This window comes from Sciurus vulgaris, assembly GCF_902686455.1.
Source record: "Sciurus vulgaris genome assembly, chromosome: 7".
Classification (NCBI taxonomy): Eukaryota; Metazoa; Chordata; class Mammalia; order Rodentia; family Sciuridae; genus Sciurus; species Sciurus vulgaris.
In genome coordinates, this window is record NC_136467.1 from 155955287 (window position 1) to 155973641 (window position 18355).

Below are 18355 nucleotides of genomic sequence, written 5' to 3' on the forward strand. Positions count from 1 at the left end.
TCCGTCTGGACGTGACGCGTTCCTACAAAACGTCGGGGATTCAGCTTTACGCAAAGTGGGTACAAGGTTGGTAGGGCTCAAGCTTCAGCTCACTATCTTCTTGGGTGTGCATGAATTTTCTTAAATCACGTGGCACCTTCTCTGCTCAGGTGACCTCTGCGCTGGGAGACTCTGCATGCATCCCTCTGAACAAACCGCGCTCCAGGGCCACACACACACACACACGGCTGTCATTATTTTTAGAGTTTCTGTTTTAGACTATGTCTTGCACCCAGACTCTCAGAAAAGTGCGCAGAGAGGAGCGAATCTAAATAAGTTGCCCTAAGGTTTCCATCTGTACTAGTTTTCATTTATACACCGGGAAAATCTAGTTTAGATGCAAAAACAACCCCACGCTTAGCAGAGGATGGTTTCGATCCATCGACCTCTGGGTTATGGGCCCAGCACGCTTCCGCTGCGCCACTCTGCTGCATGGCGAAAGGCGCGTCATAGATAATGTTTGTCTTTTCTCTGACTTACCAGTTTTTTTGGTTTTGTTTTTGTTTTTTTCTTTTTTCCCCCAACTGAAATTAGGTTTCCATAGCAATAATCTTTTTTTTCTAATATGATGCGCATGACCCTAAACTAACTAGTAATAAAGGGTTTAATAAGAAAATAGACAACTGATCACGATGATCCACGTTTGTAATCCCAGCGACTCTGAAGACCGAGGCAGAAAGATCTCAAGTTCAAAGCCAGCTCCATCAATTTAGCGGGGCCCTAAGCAACTTAGACCTTGTCTCAAAGTAAAAATTAAAAGGGTTGGGGATGTGGCTCGGTGGTTAAGCGTCCCCGGGTTCAATCTCCGGTACCATCCCCCCCCCCCCAAAAAAAATAAGAAAAAAAACGATATTTTGGCTAAACTTCGCCGGTGCACAGATGCCTGGTTAGAATCACACCTCCCACGTGGACCGTGGGAATGTGTGCCGTACGTCTACAGCTAAAGGTCTCCTTTAGCTGAACTCCCAAACGCCTCCTTCCTTGTAGATGAAGTAAACGTGCCCCTTTCTTCCGTGATATAAGGTGTTAATTCAAAATCTGTTGGAGGATCTCGAGTGGGGGGGAGCTAGCTAACTCATGCACGTTTTTTAAGAGTTTCACGGAATCTGTCCTGGAAGCTGTAATTGCTCATTCTCCGTAGTCTGAATCTGGCAGGTAACTGTGTTTAGGTCTTCTGCCTCGTAGAAATGAACCCTTTTCGTGATTTGCAAGGGCAGAGACATTGCAGAGACGAATTCCTCCGGCTTGAAAAAGTCACCCCAGGTGGGGAGCAGGTGGGTCTAGGTCACTCCCTCTACACTTTTCAAGGTTGAAGGTCGCGCCCTGGGCGGAAAGACCGGGCTTGGGTGCAGAAGTGAGCCTGGAGGCTAAGTAAGCATAGGGCGAACTTGTGCAGCGAAATTCCGTTCCTGTAAGCGCAATGAAAGAGCGAAACTCTCCGTGGGCCCCTAAATAAGCTCCGAATAGAATAAAACATCCCTGTGTACACTTGCCGGCGTGTTTTTTTTAAAAGCATTTTGAGCAGACTCCAAGTCCGGGGACAACGGAGACGGTGTCCTTCTCCCACACATTTCAGGAGTGCGCACACCGCACACCCGCACACCCAGAACAACTGGCTGTGCAAAACGCTTGACCCCGACGTGATTTGAACACGCAACCTTCTGATCTGGAGTCAGACGCGCTACCGTTGCGCCACGAGGTCTCCTGAGGGGCGACCCTTTAATTACCTATCAACCTGATCCACGTCATTAGTTTTTGATACCCGAAATGACTTGCTGGTTGGTGGTCTTAACACATCCTTTGTCCCCTTTCCCCCTCTTCCGCTCAGGAGGGACGCTGAGGAAGGGTTCGAATCGTTTGCAAGACTGACCGGCGCTGCGATTTCCGCCTCCGCGGAACGCGCGGGCGGGCCCCGGAGGCTGCGCACCCGCGCCGGCCGCCTGCAGATCGCTGAGCCTGAAGCGCCGGACAGAGCGCGTGGCACTGTCTGCGGGGCGCGAGGGCATTCGGGCGCGTGCTTCGGCCGGAGAAAGGCTTACTAGGGGACACTCCGCAGGTGGCCGAGTTCTTTTTATTTACTTTCCCCTGGACCTGGAGTCCGCAGGCAGACCGTCAACCCAAATAGTGGAACGGCGCCCTCCATTCCTACAAAAAGATGCTCTGATCTGAGAAGTGACCCCCTGCTGCGAAAGGCATCTTGCTCTTAAAATTAAGGTCCCCTTTTCTGAATCCTAAAAAGGATCAGTCCAGAGCCCGGGTTCCCGCTGGAAATTGTAAAAGACCAGAGGTAGGTTGAAGAATGGGTGCCTGTTCTGCAGGCGGCGCAGCACCTTTGGCAGGTCAGATGGGAGAATTCACCTGTTAACAAGCGCGCTCTTTGGGATCATGGAAAGGAATTCAGAACCCTGGGAAGGGTACACGGGGAGTCCGAGACATTGGCGGCGAAATGACCGCGGCTTTCAGAAAATAAAAGACCAGGAGTTTGGGAGGATCTGCAAATCCCAGAAGAAAGAAAAGAGCCCGCGGATCCCGGGCAGCCGGAGAACAATCTTCCACTGCGAGTAAAAACGAGGTAACAGTACAGACATCATAGAGTTGTTGTGAGTTTGCATTTGTAATGTGCTTTAAACGAGTTTATATATGCTTAGAACAGTGCCTGCCACGCAATGAGCTTTCGGTAGAAACCATAATTATCACTATAGAGTCTGGTGAATTCTTAAATGCCTTTTCCTACATCTTCAGCATGTGGCTGTGACAAAACTTAACATCAGTTGTACTTTCATCCCTAGATTTCCACTTTGGTGCTATTAAACAAGAATAAATGAATTAGTTGCTTTTAAATGTTATAATTATTTTTTCTTTAATAAGCAAAACAAAAAATAGTTTTTAAATGGTGAGGTAGCTAAAATTAAAACAGGACATTGACAACACAGGGCTGCAAAAGGCCTAGAGACTAACACCAATGCAAATTACAAAGTCAGTAAAATACACCTTAACCAGTAATGCACTTTAATTCACAGAAGTTTTCTGATACAGGTGTTTTATCTAGTATTTATTAATGCACAGCACAGCTGATTTCATTTTGTTTTTTTTAAATGATCCTCCCCCCCCCCAAAAAAAAAAAATCAGCTGTACTTTGCATTAATAAATACTAGATAAAACACCTAATTTTTAAACACCTGATTTTAGGAGAATGGACAAAATTTTAAAAATCAGACTGTTGTTCTTCTCAGCAACATGTTCCTGGAGCACCTTACAGTTGATACTGAGGATTTCACTTCTCTCCTTGTTTTTCAGCTACCTAGCCTTTCCTTTCCCAGAGCTGAAGACCCATGATCTTGAGGCTCTGGCAAGAATTTTCGGTATCCCCCAAACCCTGGGTCTTAACACCAAGTCACCTTACTACTAATTCTGACTTTAGGCCCTAGTTCCTGTGGCTGGCTTGTCTTTGTGTCCATATTCCTGTTTCTACCTAGTACAGATTCCAGAAATCTGGGTCAAGCTCTGAAGATCCAAGGAAATAGACTTCAAGAGTAAGCTGCCTGGTCCACTCTGGCCATTGTCACAAACTACCTTCTGTCCCCCTATCCACCAGAACACCTGCTGGAAGACTGCAGGGCTTCCGACTTTTATGAGTCTCCAAATGTCTGTTCCTGTCAGGCATCACTCCACTGAGAGCCCCTGCCCACCTTCACAAGACCACTGGGTCGATGTGGGGCCACCTCTGACTGCACACCTGAGTGCAGACACACACCTACCTGCTACCTGCTTGCTACCTTCTCCTTGAACAGTCTTCCCCTCCACCTTGCCTCTCCTGACTCCTGTAGTGCGCCTGTCCTCTGCAACTCTGCTCCACCCTGGTGGGTGGGCCAAGCTCCAGCTGGCCTCTTCATTATCAGTATATGTTATGTTTGGGATAAAAACATAGATGAAATGAATTTTCTGTGCTTAAAACCTAACTACATGATTCATATCTTCTTAGATGGCTATGTTTTTTGTTTTTTTGTTTTTTTTTTTTTTTTAAGAAGACACGTAATTAAAAAAGAAGAAGACAAGTAATGACACAATTGTGGAGAAATCAGAACACTTGTGCATTGCAGGTGGGAACGTGAGTATTTGGTGGTCATCACATGATAGTGTGTACACAGTATGGTAGGTCCTCAAAATGTTAAGCACAATCAGTTCAACAATTCCACTTCTAGGTATATGTGCAAAAGAACTGAAAGCAGGGACAGATTATTTGTTTGACAATGTTTATAGCAGCCTTGATCACAATAGGCCAAAGTGGAAATAACCTAAATATCTGTCAAGTGGTTAGCATAAACAAAATGTGGTTTATACATAAAATAGAATATTATTTGACCTTAAAATGGAAGGAAATCCTGACATGCTGTAACAGACTATCCTTGAAAACAGTATGCTAAGTGAAACAAACCAGACACAAAAGGAGAGATATTGTACAGTCCCACCAGTCGGGGGTTCTAAGGGTCAAATGCAGGGATACGAAGTGGAATGACAGTCAATGAGAGCCAGGCAGGGAAGAATGGAGTTAGTGACGAACAAGTAGAGTTTGGTCTGGGTTGTGATGAAGACTGGAGATGAGTGCTGGTGACAGCTGTACAACAATGTGGGTGTGCCTAGCGCTGCTGAATTGTGCCCCCAAAATGGCTAACATGGTAAATCTTATGCAACTTTCACCATGATAAAAAATAACTTAAAAGCTAATTTTAAAAAAGTTAAAAGAGAAAGGAAGATAGAAATAAGGAGGAACCAAGATCAGAAAAGGGGTACACAGAAGTACAAGATGATTCTTTCACATTTCGCATTCCTTCTTTTGGTGCAAAAGTATGAGAATTTGAGAATCAATAGGCTGCACTCAAGGTCAGGACTCTAACTTTGTAATGCAAGGTCATGGGCCTTCAGTTCACTGGCGTGGAAAGCACCAAACTCTACATTAGCTCAGGAGTCCCGCATGGGATGTACAGAGCAATGGCAAGTTGCACCCACTTGTCACTCAAGGAGAAAAGGGAAATTTCGCCTGTGTTTTCTCTTGCTTTACTATATAAATTTGTGTATGTTCTTCACAGACTTTCTAGTCACTTTGTGTTACCTTATTCACATATAAATTTAATAAATTACGTCCTGACTTTTACATTGGTATGGAGGGATTGTTTGTTTTAGGCTTAGTCTAGGAAAATGTCCCATGATGACTGCTTTCTTTCCTTGTGTCAGTCAAACTCTGAATATACAGTGGAGGACACCATGGCCCTACTTGCCTGAGTCACTCAATGAGCTCTTGGTACCTCCTGGGAAGACAAAGAGAAAACCTGCATGAGATGTTTTTGCCTGAATAGGGGAAACAATATTTATCAGAGTGAAAAACTGAGATTTAATGGATTTTTGTGTTACAGCAACTGGTATCACTAATACACTACTAAACAAAAAGGCTCATTTTTCTCTTGTGTTGTAGTGCCTCAATTTAAATAAACTTCAGAACTATGTCATTCTCATAAAGCACCAGGTGACAAGGTAACTAGAATCATTAGCACACATAATGTTACAGATATGATGGAAAATACATGAATTTTCCAAAATTCCAAAAATGACTACCTTATTTAATAATGCATGATTATCTATTAAACTTATTAAGGATCTCTTCTGCACTTTACTTCTTCATGCTAAAAATCCAAGTTGAGTAAAATATACAAATGGATAGTATTCTTTTGCAAATGCAAAACTACTCTGAAAATCTCATGTTCTTGTGAACTTCATTCTAGATATGACCTAATTTTAGCCTGACTTTTTGACTTCTTCCAGTGTCAGCCAAGTGAAGACTTTTCTTACCTGCCAGTTCATTTTCACATTGATTTTTCACTGGGCTTACTCTCCTGGTCATTCCAGACAGTGGTGTGCTAGTAAAAGCTTAAAAACCACCTCTCCAGGAAAAATACTACCCTGGTGTAGTGCTTATCCATTTTCATAGTGGAAATCCTCCCACCATGGATGAGTTGAGCTACAGATCTGAAGTCACTATCACTGAACGCTGAGTTGAGAGAAAGGTGCAGAAGACAAGTAATGACAAAATCGTGGAGAAATTGGAACACATGTGCATTGCTAGTGGGAGCGTCAGCATTTGGTACAGCCATCACATGATAGTGTGTACACAGTGCCAGGAGCCAGTGAATCTGCTACCGCACACCACCAAGGTCAGCGGGCAGAGCAGTTCAACCATGGGGTATCCCAGTAATTAATTGGTCATCTTCAGCAGAGGAGGAAGGCAGAGTCCTGTAAGGCTCAGTGTCCACCTAGCGCAGCACCAACCTTTAAACTCCACTTGTGCTTGCCTCTAGAAGGAACTGTGCTTGAGACCAATTGTGGAATTTGAGAAGTTCAGCTTTGCAATATCCAGTTTCCTCTTGGTATTCAGGTTAGTTTCTCTTGGGGCTCAGTTTCAGACATCCCTCCAAGGCCTGTGGGCTTTCTAGCCCTATTCCTAATCAGACAAGGTCTGCAAAGCAAGGCCTTTATTTATTTCACATTTGCATCCTTGAAGGAATAGCTAGTGCCTGAAAGGCAGGGTATAGACACCCAAACCCTTGGTTGGAGAGAAGGACACAGAGAGACAGAATCATTATTTACCTTTGGCTTAAGAACCTGTTTGCTTTACTTGTTTTACATTACATCTGAAGGCTTTTGTTTCCACTTGTGGAATAAAAGGAGTGAGATAAAAAGCTATCTGACTCACTCATGGACCTTGGGCTGTAGGAAGCACATTGGAAACATCTTTTCCAGTGAAAAGTTATCTTATCCTTGAGGCTACCCTCCATCAAAATCATCCCTGAGTTCATCCTGATTTGAACACTTTCATGCTTAGATGATCATGCTGCTCAGATCCACAAAGTGAGGAACCTCAGACCTACCCAAAATAATTCTTCTGATTAGTGGCCAAGGGTAGGGGGTAGAGCAATTCAGCCATGGGGCATCATTTAATTTTTTACCCCCCCCCCCCATCCTAGACTTGGTGTATGACATGTAAAGAGTTGCCGTGTGGAAAGGGTCTCTCAGGCTGCATAAGTGTCCAAATTCTGAAAGGCTGATGCTCCCTGGTGGCACTTTTCTGTTGCCAAACCCCACTTGACAGGCATGGGGTTTGTGGACACCTGTAATTCCAGCCAGCAGGCTCTAAAGGATTCAGAGGCAGTGCCTGGGTCCAGCTGGTGCCTCAAAGGGCCCCATTCAGGACTGCTGGCTTTGCTGGCCACCTGGACCAAGGAAGTCAAGAGAACACCCAGAAGAGAAACTGCCAGGTCTATTACAGAGAGGCCTCCTACTTGCTGAATCTACCTTTTATCATCCAGTGCCTCCAGAGTTAAAACTCTTGCTTGACTGTATCTGGAACATATTCTTTGGCTTCTAGTCCAGTAGATCTTAGCATTTAACTTAGTACAGTCCATTGTTAGCTTCTCTGATCTGAAGGCCTCAGGATGTTGTGTTGCAACAGAGTAGGTTGTAACATTTTTATCTGTAGAGTCTTGAATTAACTTCTGTCTTGCTCTCCATTAGTATGCAATATGGCTTTGGTTGAATAACATATGGGGCCTGGTTGCCAGAGGAGAGGCAGGAGGAGGCATGTCCCTGAATTCTCACCTGTGAGGGGGCATCACCCCCCAGGCAAGGTGATATTCTCTGCCACAAGCAGCCCAAATGTCAAAGCCTACAATACACTCTGCAGTGTGAGCCTGTCACCCACACCCAGGGATCCCAGGGAAATAAGGATCATGGGTCACTCTGTTCATCCACAATCCTCTTAATGTCACCAATTTTGTATTTCCCCTAAGGGGACCCGAAGAAATTGCCTTGTGGCCTCCAGTATCTAAGAGCTTCAGGAAACTCTGAATTCTCTCTTTCCCCTTTCATCTTGACGGGCGTACAGGTTCACTGGACTCCTGTGGAGACCTAAGTAAGACGCTTGTTCCATTTCTAACTGTGCCCTTGATCCCGAGAAACTTGGGTCTCAAGTTGCTTTATCCAGCGAACACACCAACCTGACATCATAAACCCTCCCTGGGTGTCTCCTTCATGTAGTGAGTCTCCTTTCCTGCAAAAGCCCTTACTAACGTAGTGTTTAAGAAATAACGACCAAAAGATCATGCGCGTGTTGCTTATGGATGGACTCCAGGTCCACCTGACTGTCCATTCCTGAGTCCTCTGACCCTGGGCATGAGCAAGCATAAAGGGCCCACAAGCGGGATCGCATTCTGTGCTCTCCTGGCTCTCTGTTCCTTCCTCTGCAGCAGCCCACGGACCATGCTCACTGCTCCCTGAAGTCAGGTGGCGTGACCTACATCCCACTTGTCATTCTTCCTTATAAATCATCCAATTGCAGACTGATGTCTCTGCCCTGAGCTGGCTACAGGGTGATAATGTCCCTCTTGCTTTCCCAAAAAGCCATGCTTCCGTCAGACAGGACCCTCCCTGCACCCTGCACAGGTGTTGCAAAGGAGTTTCACCACATGCTCCTCCCCAACCTGAGTCCAGGGAGACAGAACGTTCTCTGCGCAGGTTGAGTGGAGCAGATCTGCACTGACAGGACAGCAAGGGACAAAAGGATCCTGTTGTGGGTTAGTGCCCAAGACTCTGGACAGCTGCCCTGGGAAACAGGGTCTTAGCCACACTCGCCCCTCATGCATATCCTGGATCAGAAACCTCAGAGACTCACTGGGATGAATCTCCAAATGACATCCTGCCTCCAGGGAGAGAGACCAAAGCCAAGGCTGCCCTGAACAGCTCCTCCCTGACCAAGGTCTTCCCTTCACTGCAGGAGCTGGGAACAAGGCCCAGGCTATTTCAGGTCCTTCCTTCCTACCTCAACATATGGCATTCCCAGAACATTCTGCAACTGTTCTTGAGAACTACAAGCAAAAGGGGGAGAACTGGGTCAGTCCAAGGCCACCCAGAGAGCCACCCTGCAGAAAGGAGTCACACCAAGGAAACCTGCCAGCCCAGAGGGAAGAAGTCCATCAATAATTATGTGCGCAAAAAGTCAATGGCTAGTGGGCTCAATCACTGAAATTTTGGAATATATTTGTCATAAAAGCTGGTAATTCTCTGAGCGATATGCACACCTTGCATGTTCAATAAAGAATAGACAGGTGTGGCCACACAATCCTATCGCCGCACTACTTGGGAGGCCAAGGTGGAAGAATCACTTGAGCCCACAAATTCATGACCAAACTGGGCAACATAGCAGATGAGAGCAGCATCACAAGAACTGAGCAGCATCCACATTTCAGTGAGAACACCCAGGCTAGAGCATAGCAGCCCATTAGCTTGCCTGGGTTTGCTGTGTGTGTTATGCAGCCTTTGCGGCGGGTGGAGGGTAGAGTGTCTTACCGGGACCTGATACTTATATAATTTCAGGGCCCTCTTTAAGAAAAAATACAAAATTATGCATATAAATTAAGTACAGGCCTGGGAAGGGCCCCCAGCTTAAATTTTATTTGTATCACTAAGTGTCCCTCTCAGAGGAGGGACAGGAAGCAAAGGGGTGCGCAGAGAAAAGACAGAAGACAGCCAGCACTCTTCCTCTTTGGATCTTTCCTCTTAGCTCAGGGCATTTGTGAAACAGTGTGGGTCTGAAGAGTCCACCCAGCCGGGATGTGTGGAGCCATATGCAAAAGGACTGGCCAGAGGACTTCTGGCCCAGCTGCCAAGTGGAATCCAAGGACAGAATTTAATTTTCTTTTTAAACATAAAGAAGTGCCAAGCCCCGTGGTCACAAGCACAGTCACCACCTGCATCTGGGTCCGTTGGACTTCAGTGCTAGCCCACAGAGAATCTGGTTTTAAAGAGAAGCTTGCAGGGCATGTATCCCACAAAGCTCGCTGAGGGTGTTAACAGTCGGTGACTTCAGAGTTGATCTGTCCTTCCTGGTCTAAACGACTCAGGGCCTTCATTTTTGTGGTTTTCACGCACTTCACCTGCCCTGTACTGAAGTTCTTTTCTAGCAAGAAACTTGCACGCTTTTAGGACTTCGTTTTATCCGACCTCGCTCCCGAGGAAAGCTTCCTGTTGAGATGGGGAAGCAGGGTTATTTTAATACATATTCGATTTCGCTTTTTTGGCGGAGAGGGTTTTTTTTTTTTTTCTGGTTTGCTCTCCTGCGTTTTCCTCAGCATGCACGTAGGATTTTGCCAACACCACTGGCCTCAAAAGCCTTCGCCAGGTCACAATAGTGAGTGTGGAGACTGTGTGGACTGAGCTATGTGGCCTGACTTCTAGACTTGACTTTCTTCCCTGAATTGATCACTATCTTTCATCACAAATGCAGAAGGAAGAGTACATGTCCAGATTGTGGAACCCTAGATGCCCTTCAATTGATGAATGGATAAAGAAACTATGGTATTCGCAGGTAAATGGATGAAATTGGAGAATATCATGCTAAGTGAGATAAGCCAATCTCAAAAAATCAAAGGACGAATGATCTCGCTGATAAGCGGATGATGACACATAATGGGGGGTGGAAGGGGGGCATATAGAGGAAGGAGGGACTGTATAGAGGGAAAAGAGGAATGGGAGGGCTGGGAGGGAAGGAAAAAATAACAGAATGAATCAAACACCATTACCCTATGTAAATGTAAGATTATGCAAATGGTATGCCTCTACTTCATGTACAAACAGAAACAACATGTATCCCATTTGTTTACAATAAAAATAAATTAAAAGAAAAAAAAAAAAGAGTGCATGTCCAGAGGTGGCCCCGTCCTAACCTGTTTCAGAGACCCGTCTTGGCCAGACTCAGATCTGAGATGACTGAGTATAACACTTGGCTCAGTTCTGCTCACCCACCTCTGGCCGCCTCCCAGCTTGAGATGCAGGAGGCAAGGAGAGTCCTGACTGAAGCTCTGGCCAACACAGCGTCTGAATCCCAAAGTGATGGCATCAGAGGAGCAGAGAGCTGTGAGTGCCTCGGGGACATGGGGATGCGGGGTGGGGGTGTGAACCTGAGCACAGGCTCCTGGAGGCAGGGCTTTGATTCCCTCTTCCTCCCTCTGCCCCATCTGTGCCTCTGGTAGCAGCAGTAGGAAGGGGACTCTGCTTTAAACTGAACCCAGCTCCTCTTGATGCCCAGAATCAGTATGGAGGGAGGGGCAGGGGATCTAGTGAAGTCCACTGAGCAGCCTCGGTAGGCCCGGGGATTCTGGGGATTCTCTCTGTTTGTCTGTCTTTTGTTTGTATTTGCTTCTAGCCCCTTAAGACATGGGCAATACTGTGTTGATCCTATAGGTTGTTTCTTGGGAAAGATCTTGCTGAATGGGTCACCCATAGGTACAAACCTAAAAATAAGATGATGTTTTACTGTAACAATCAGATCTTTGAATGGCTTTCTGAATCATTATATGGTCTTGCAGTTGGTAGTTGACCTGTCAAAGATTCTGTATGTACAGGCATGTATGCAGTTACATAATAAGAAGCCTTAACAGGCAAAAACTAAGTTGGATGCCAAAAGGTGCTCCCTCTAATGGGTGAGTATAGTAGGACAGCAAAGGAGGATTTAAAAAATATATTTTTTTATTCTTTTCTACCCAGTGCTGACAGTCTGAGTAATACTTCTCAACCTGGCCCCAGGCAGCTGCAGATCATCCTGCTATGGGTCAAGGACACCAGGCCTGAGATAAAGGAGAAAGAAATTCCCAGGATATCTGTCTCGTCTATAGAGAAATGGGCAAAGAGAACCTGGCCTCTACCCTGCTGTTCAGCCACTCTTTGCCCATGGGAATAAAATCGGAGTTTGAGAACAGGGCCCAGTTCTCCCCTTCTGCATTTGGCCTCACTGATTTTCTTTCTGGGTTCTTGTCTCAGGGGTTCAAAGAATGAAATCCCTGGATGGTAGCAGAGGACAAAAATAAAAGAAATAAAATTAGTTTTGAATGAAAGGAAAAAAGATGGAACTCCCTGTTGTGAGAAAAATGCGGCTCAGCTCGGGCCCCAAGGCAGCTCAGACCCTTGAATCCAGGGTAGCAGGCGCTCTGGGTGCCCGGTCTGAGTCACTGTCCAGCAACAGCACCCAGAAAGCCACTCCGGACACCGAAACTCACACCAGAGATCTAATTAGGCAGATGACCAGAGCTCTGCTCTTGGGGCTGGGAGAGAGACAGAGAAAAAATGGTGCAGGAGCTTCTCCTAAGTAGTGGAATTTTGTGCGCTAACAACAATCAGGCCAATTGCTGAGAAGGGGGCTCGCAGGCTGACTAGTGGACCAATAACTAGCTAGGATGTTCACAGACTGACGTCCAGGTTGTAAGATGGCAGGGGGAGAAATGGCTGCAGCGTAAAGGGTGGGGGAGCAGCTTTGTATTATATCTGTGATGTGGAGGGAAAACTAGTGGAAAGCTTCCCACTTAAGAATACTAGTTCAGGGACTTAGGCTTCTGGGTAAAGGCATTGATCAGAGTCCATGCTGAGCAGACATAAAAAGGTGTTGGGGCCAATTGTTGAATATACGCTGTACAGATGTTGGAAATGTACAAAGACTATTGAATTGGCTACTGACTTTCTATTTGGCTGTGTACTTTTAGTCCTTAAATCTGAATTTTTTGTGACCTCCATTTGGGTTCACCCTCATTTTCCTTTTCCTGCCACTCTGGAACAAAGGAGTGGACTGGAATGCGTAACCTCCCAGGGGTGCCCTACATTTGAAAGGCAAATGTAAAGGGGCTCATTACACTCATTGTCTGACCATTAATGGGGATGAAAGATGAAAGCTGCCAATCACATGGAAAGGAACAATGGGTTCCAATATTTTAAAATTATAACCTGGGGACAAAATAGTCTTCCCATCTTCTTAGATCTGCCCTGTTTGACCACAGGATACTTCTGGGCGCAACCTTGCCTGCTGCCCAGAGTTAAAATGCAAAGACCTCCCCGAGACCCCATGATTCAGCACCTGTGCCTTGGCTCTGCCGATTTCTGAAGAGAGGTCCCTAGCAATCTCTGTGTGGTCAATGTGACCTTCACTAGACAGAGTGCCCTAGATACATAGGTATATAAATAGAGAGTTTCTGGGTACAATTAACAGTGGGGAGCTCACTTAGAGTTGATGGCATTATGATGATGATGAGGGAAAATGGTCAAAGAATAACCTGTGTTCCAACCCGTTGAGTGCAAACTGGAAGAAAAAAAATTTAAGCCACAATTTTTTAAATATGCCAGACTGTCCAATCCCTCTCCTGGGATAAAATTTGTTGTGTAAATTAAGCGTACAGATAACATACTCACCCCACAATTAACAACTTTATTTGCAAGTGCCTTTCAGGAAAAGAAAACAGAACCTGAACCTGCTCTGCTGGAGGTCTGCTAGAAGTAAGGTCTTTAGGCCAAGGGACCCTGAGAGAGGGGTCAGCGTTTCTTGACCAGGATTGTTTTAGGAGGAAACTTGCCCTGAAGTTGGGGGGGCGGGGCGGGACGGGATGATCCTTAAGAAAGAGGCACTTATTCTCTTCCAACGGTTGTTTAAATTGTACGAGTCAGCTTTGCCAGGTACCCTACTTTGCCTCTTCTGCCTGTTAGAAAACCTCACACTGATGAGCACCAATTTGTGCAAGACTGGAGAGCTATAAAATACTAAGTGTGATGTCCACTGCTTTTATGATTTTCCTTTGTCAGAGAAATCGATGACTTAAGATCTTAACCAGGCTTGATTTTCATGAATAACCTAAGAAGATGTGATTAGAGATATTATACATCTGAAACTAAATATACCTGAGCCTTATCTAAGTGTTCTACAAAAGTGTCTGAAATGAAAGTTCGTTTCAGTTTAAGCCATGAGTGCTCTCTTTTATACATTGCATCTGGCATAAAAGAGCAACACTGCCATTTAATACACTGACTTTTATCTGTCTGCTCCTGTGGTGGAAACAAGAAGATGACACTCGAAAAGTAGGAGAAACCAAGCTTTATTTCATGCCGTTGGGCCCAGAGGAGATTAGCACTCCAAAATTCTGAGTCTGATCCACAGTTTCTCACAATATTTATAAGTTATTTTGAAAGAATGAACATTTTTTTAAGCTGTTTTATCTCAACTCCCTAAGGTCTCCCGCCCATTGTCTTAACTCCCTGAGGTCACCCTCCCAGTGATGGGAGCAAAGCCCCTAAAGCTGTTCCAGGAAATAGCCCCAAACAGAGAGTAAAAGAGTAAATTGAGCCAGATAACTAGATAGTGCTCAAACAGTAGGATTACCAGAAACTATTGACCAGAATCTACGCCCTGTTGTAAAACATTGTAAAACATGTTGTATGTTATCAGACAACTCAGACCCCCTTTGGAATTTCCCGGCAGCTTTGTTCCCCCATTTTTCTTTTTTTTTTTTTTTCCTTTTTCTCCCTTTCATGTGCGACCCCTCCCGATGTGTGGTTTTCTGCCTTTATAAACTTGTAAGATTTTCTGCTAGGGACTCGACCCTTGGACTCCTGCTTGAGTCACGAGTCGGGTCCGAGCGCGCTGGAATAAACACCTCTTGCAGTTTGCATCAAGTGACGCCTCCTGTGGTTGATTGGGGTTGCCGTCGGTCGGTCCGAGGGATAGAGTCGGGGTCTCCTTTTTGGAGGTCCTTCAATTTGACGTCATCTTAGACCCATCTTATCATTGGGGCTTTTCCCTCTTTTAAAAAAAAACTAATCTCTGCTGCTGAAGGCCTGTGCAGTGTCTCTAGCATAAAGCTGCTCACAGAACAGAGAAGAAGAAACAGCTGTTTTCATAGATTTCTATTACATTTCAGGAGGAAGTAGTCAGACTCTTAGGGCAGTTATTGACAATACAAAAGGTAGGGACCCACAGTTAACCAGGCTTCCCGGAGAAAGGCTAAGAGAGGGAAGGGGAACTGACCATAATGTTCTTGTAATTTCATTTCACAACTAGGCCTGGTTTTGCCATCACCAGTATAATTCTGATTATTAACACGCTTCTCTAAGTGTATAAGAGATTTAAAGCTATCCTTGATTTTTGCTAGTATTGCTAAACTCTGCAAGCTAGTAAATATCTGTGGATTCTGAATTTTACTGTGAAAATTAAACCTAGTTAATATAAGGACATCTGTGTAATGGTGACACAATTAGTTTTTTGTATATTAAGTATACTCATGTTCTTCTAGTATACAAGTTTTAAAATACAAAGCTTGGAAGAGCATTTCACAAGGTGGTGTTCTCCAAACTAAAGTTGCCTAAAATGGTAATTTTAAATCTTACAGAAATAATAAATCAAATTGGAATTTATGTCATTTAATGTTCTGTAACTGGACCTAAGACGTATGTATAATTTTATGTTATTCTTTTACACTGGGGTAGAAATTTAAATGTATTTTTTAAAAGATAATGAGAGCCTGATCTATTTAAAGGTCAATATCATAAAACATGCAAACATTTTGCCACTTTCCCACAAAAAAAGAGTTAAAAGCTCTTTTAGCTTTTTTTTTTGATTCATGCTTCAGGTGTAATGTTGTACTGCGTTTTTTGTGAAGAGCCTTACCTAACCTGGGTAAGGCTCTGCCCCACCTGACTCCATCTAGAATGGCTCCTAAATAGGCTAGACTTCAGCTCACTTAGAGTTGTGTTCAGAAGATTGATTTTTGTTGTAAAAATTACTGTGATCTCAAAATAATATAACTAAGTAAAGTTTGGGATTATAAAAAAATAATATTTCTTGGACCATAGCTATTATGCTGTTGAGAACGGGGTGCCATCTGTGCAGCCATCTTGTATAAACAAGCTATTTCGTGAACTGGCCTGTAACACCCCAGGAAAAGGGCGCGCAAAGGATGCCAGCAGCCCCGGCGGCGCCCTCAGGGCCAATACAGGGCAAACAGGATGTGCTGGGCCCCCGGGCTTATCAAGGCTGTTCAGAGATATCTATCTGAGGAATTTGCAGCTGCCTGGAAACCTTATCTATCAGGGACAGGGGGCCTAGCCCCGACCCCTCTCCCTCATCATTCACCCCTTCCCTCCTCCCTGCTCCCTCCAGGACCGTTCAGTTCTGGCGGGATCCAATAAGATTCAAATAAAGTGGAGGGACCAAACCAAAAGAGGACAAATGTTTAGCTGTCTGAATGTTAACCAATAATGTACAGGTCCTTGTGTGTGAATGCTAAAAAAGTTCTTAAATAGAGCGCTTTCTCGCCCCTCGGGGCTGCTCCCCACTCAGCCATTGTAAAGGTCTGAGGGGCTGGTTGTGGTCCAAGCTCGAGCTTGCTTTAAATAAAACCTCACTGTGTGATTTGCATTACCATGTGTCTGCTTTGACTTTCTGGGGATCAGTGAGAACTGGACCCTAACAATGCAAACTGAGTGTGCTTTTGCTATTGTTGATTTCATTTTGCATTTTCCTTGTAAATTTTAACTATTATCTGCTAGTGCCTTACAGAAATATAACTTCTAATATAAAAACCTGAGTTAATAATGAGTGGTAACAGGCCATCATCTACAGAGGACAGACAGGATGTAAAGCTGACTTCCAGTACTAATACAGACTCCAATTAAATAAAAGGGGTAAATGACTGTAAAATTATAGGTATTGAAGTTATAACCTGTTACTCCCTCTTTAAGACTGGTGAAACTGGCTTGCTCGGTGTTTAAAACCAAAAACTTAGAGGCCAAAGTCAAGGAAGTAAAAGGGCCAAGGAAAAAGCAGCCAATATGTGGCCCTTGCCCTAAAAGGTCAGCATGTACCCAGAGACTGACAGGAGGGACCCCTTTAAGGGCTCTGAAACTCTGGTGAGTCACCTGATCTGACAATCAGGGAGACCTAGAGGACCCCAGAGAACAGAAAGCCAACTGATGATGCACATTCTGCAAAGAGGAGGGTCAGTGTAGACAGAAACGTCCCTGATGCTTCCAAGAAAAATCACATATGGTCCTCAAGACCCTGACTGACCCATCCTGGTACATGGCACAACTGGTAAAGGAAACCTAAAGGAGCCAGGTGACTTTACACACGTCCCCAAAAGTGATCTCTGAGGAATCTCAGCTGACTCTTAAGAATAGGTAGGGACAGGTCTAGGGTTGTGGCTCAGTGGCAGAGCACTTCCCTACCATGCATGAGGCCCTGGGTTCAATCCTCTGCATCACATAAAAATAAAATAGAGGTATTATGCCCATCTACAACTAAAAAATATATTTTACAAAAAGGAAAAAGAAGAAATAGGGAGCTGGAGAGATAGCTCAGTTGGTAGAATGCTTGCCTCACATAGCACAAGGCCATGGGTTCAATCCCCAGCACCGCAAAAAAAAAAAAAAAAATGAAGAAGAAATAGGGACAAGGTCAGTTTTGACCAGCTTGCCAGCTTGGTCTTAAATACCTGGCAGCAGAGTATTGCCTGAGCACAGTACAACTAAAAGGGAAAAATTTCTTTAACACAACTTAAGCTGTACACTTGTGTCAGCCTTACCAAAAGTAAGCAGAACTGGAGGCTGTAAAGGAAGGCTTCTTATATGGAAATGCCTAATAACTAACAATCACAAAGGACTCCAGAGACATGAGTTTGTCCTGTTTCAGAAACTAGCTGAAATACTAATTGCTTTTGTATTGATTGTTTACCAGAAAAGTAACGTTTGCTGTCTTGTTTGTTGTTGTCCTAGCATGAACCTCGCCCGATATACATCTTGTTCAGTCACCTGCCAACTGCCACACTGGGCCACTGGTCTGCTGTGAGGCTGAAAACCCCTAAATGGCCATGCCCCACCTGACAGGAAACAAGGACTTTGGGTCACTTCCCCTCTACTTCGCCTCTCTCAACAGGAAGCAGCTTGGAGATGTCCGGAGCCCATTTTCCATAGAAATGGAATGCAGAAATTGACAGTGGGGAAATGTAACAGTGGTCCACTTGCCCTTTTGAACTCAACTCTGAGGCTTATTTTTAAAAGGAACAAGTTTTCCTTCCCCTCTTCTCCCCCTCCCCTTCCCTAACCTGGGGGGAGGGAACAAGATTACCCTGAGCTCTCTGTGCTCCACAGGAGGGAGGATCTAGGAGATGACTATGTCCCAAATTCACAAGTGGATGTTAACACATGGTCTGGTAGGGGACCCCCCACCAGAGCACACCTGGAATGCAGCCTTTGAAGAGCTGCTCGCGCAGCTCAGAAGCCCCAGCCTGCTTCTCTCTCCACTCTTGTCTCAGCGTGTGGTTTCCACCCTCAAGTTTCCCTCCTGGCTGCAAGACAACTGTGAAGCCAGAATTAAAGACAGGCAGTTAGTGTAGACAGATGCTCCTGTCAGATCCAGGAAATGGAGGCCAGTTTGGATCCAGGAAGTTGGAGACGGCCCCTG

At 45.0% G+C, this 18355-nt stretch overlaps 1 long non-coding RNA gene across 1 annotated transcript; it reads left to right on the plus strand.

The window, feature by feature from the left end:
- The first annotated feature begins 1634 nt into the window (after positions 1-1634).
- On the plus strand, positions 1635-17962 carry LOC306666576. The gene is made up of 2 exons (XR_013765335.1): positions 1635-2611; positions 17668-17962. It is a non-coding gene; the product is annotated as an uncharacterized lncRNA (long non-coding RNA).
- The last annotated feature ends 393 nt before the right edge of the window (positions 17963-18355 follow it).